General features: G+C 57.4%; 1 non-coding gene across 1 annotated transcript in view; it reads left to right on the top strand.

The window, feature by feature from the left end:
• The first annotated feature begins 2,419 nt into the window (after nucleotides 1-2,419).
• The window catches only part of LOC124732188, a 1,909-nt gene continuing 1,828 nt past the window's right edge, over nucleotides 2,420-2,500 (top strand). Inside the window, exon 1 of the ribosomal RNA XR_007008598.1 lies at nucleotides 2,420-2,500. This exon is cut by the window's right edge and continues 1,828 nt beyond it. This is a non-coding gene — a ribosomal RNA (small subunit ribosomal RNA).

Genomic DNA, 2,500 nt, shown 5'->3' on the forward strand with positions numbered 1-2,500 from the left:
CATGTTGTGCCTTAACCTAACCCATGTTGTGCCTTAACCTAACCCATGTTGTGCCTTAACCTAACCCATGTTGTGCCTTAACCTAACCCACGTTGTGCCTTAACCTAACCCACGTTGTGCCTTAACCTAACCCATGTTGTGCCTTAACCTAACCCATGTTGTGCCTTAACCTAACCCATGTTGTGCCTTAACCTAACCCATGTTGTGCCTTAACCTAACCCATGTTGTGCCTTAACCTAACCCATGTTGTGCCTTAACCTAACCCACGTTGTGCCTTAACCTAACCCACGTTGTGCCTTAACCTAACCCACGTTGTGCCTTAACCTAACCCACGTTGTGCCTTAACCTAACCCACGTTGTGCCTTAACCTAACCCATGTTGTGCCTTAACCTAACCCATGTTGTGCCTTAACCTAACCCACGTTGTGCCTTAACCTAACCCACGTTGTGCCTTAACCTAACCCACGTTGTGCCTTAACCTAACCCACGTTGTGCCTTAACCTAACCCACGTTGTGCCTTAACCTAACCCACGTTGTGCCTTAACCTAACCCACGTTGTCCCCTAAAGTAACCCACGTTGTCCCCTAACGTAACCCACGTTGTCCCCTAACGTAACCCATGTTGTCGCCTAAACCTGCTCTGTAATTGTTATACGACTCGTTCAATTAGTGTAGTGTTGCCCACCCGCAACCCTCGCAATATAGTTCGCTACTCGCACTGCCCGCTCCCCTGTGTATCGCTTCATGTTAAACACCTTGCAAGTCTTGCTGACTTTCCACATGCTCCTGCTGTACACTGTAATGTGGATGGCAGCAGGACGTACATGCCGCCCCTCCCCACGTCCCCACCTTGCCCCCCTGCCTTCGCAAGCTGGTTGGTGAGAAGTTTGCATGTTCAATGCCCTTCGCATGCGACGTACTCAGGCTACGTTGTGGTGCGGCCTGTGTCAACCGTCCGCTAATGTCGTACGCGTAAACCACAATCTGTACTGCACATTCGTCCTTATGTACCGAATGATACATCGTGGCACATGTGTGACCGTACAACGACTGCGCCCAAAAACGGCGGACCATACAGTGCAAATATTGTGCACGCAGCTACGTGTCGTCTCCCTATGAGAGCTGGATTGCAGTGTGGTACGCCATAGAGACGTGTGGGAGGAACGGACGCCGTGGATGGCGATCAGCATGAGCTGTCTGTTGATGTATTCGGACCTAGTCGTCTCTCCTCACACACCGTGATGGCATGGTGCACCGCGTTCCATATCTGCGACATGCTACAGAGGCCGGTTGACAGTCGTTCGAGCAATGGACATCGCATACGTACGGGGGCCACCTTCCACGTATTGTCTAGGCGTGCACATTTTGTTGCGTGTATGTGGGCAGACGTAGTGTGGCGTGACACCTGACACAGGCATGCAATAATCGTTGAAGTTGCAAATGGCGATGGACGCCTGCGTTTTCTGGTGAAGTTACGCAAATGAACAAATGGTAACCTGTTGTGGTGCGGTTGTTCTCGCTAGGGGTGAATCGGTGATGGCGACGATAGGTTGAGGTACGAACCGGTTGTTCCAGCGATACCCACCATGCCGACGAAACTGAACGGCATCTGGGTGTGAAGCGATACGCGGCGGTGGCTGGGTGGGACCGTCCCCGGCCGGTGAGGGGGCGCCTCCCGGCGTGCTGGCCGCGCGGTGCGTGGGCGCACGCGCTACAGCCGGCTGGTGGGGGCGGCCAGTGGCAGGCGCGCCGGCCGACGGACGCGGCAGGCGTCGCAGCTGCGCGCCGGCGCACCCTGCGCGCGGCGCCGTGCGGCCAAAGTAGGTCCTCGCGGGCCCGGTGCGAAGCGCGGTGGACATCTTCAGTGTGCTGGTCCGATTGAGGACTGTGTGCGTTGAGGATGCGCCGCCGCCCGGCGCTCGGCGCCGCGACGCCGTCTGCTGCTCGGTCGCCCCAGCGGTTCTCGCTGGTGGTTTGTATCGCAGCTGTGCGGATGTGTTGGCGCGTGCGCTGTGCTGGGAGAGTTCGCTTCGGCACCCAAGTGGGGCTTTTGTCCTTCTGTGGCGCTGGCGTTGGAGCTGCCGGTCACCGTAGGTGGCGCGTGTTGTCTCCCGCCGGCAATGCCACGACAGCACGCTCCCGGGCCTCTGTCGGCAGCGGCAAGCTCAGTTGGGAGCACGGGTGGTCGCACCGAAAGCGTCTACTCGCCTAACTCCGGGCGATTGCGCCTCTCTCGAACCCGACCAAGTACTTGGGACGGCGCTGCGCGCCGCCGGGACCTGAGAGGGTTTCGAGGTGTATTGTGCAGGGGAGCTCAGCCTCCTCCTGTTTGCAGAATGATTGAGCGGACGCTTGCGTGTTCGCGCGGGCCCCCGGGACACACTCCCGGGCGGCCGGCTGCTCAGCTCTAGTTGACGCAGCTCCCTGGTTGATCCTGCCAGTAGTCATATGCTTGTCTCAAAGATTAAGCCATGCATGTCTCAGTACAAGCCGCATTAAGGT

Source organism: Schistocerca piceifrons, unplaced genomic scaffold (genome assembly GCF_021461385.2).
Source record: "Schistocerca piceifrons isolate TAMUIC-IGC-003096 unplaced genomic scaffold, iqSchPice1.1 HiC_scaffold_1325, whole genome shotgun sequence".
NCBI classification, from domain to species: Eukaryota; Metazoa; Arthropoda; class Insecta; order Orthoptera; family Acrididae; genus Schistocerca; species Schistocerca piceifrons.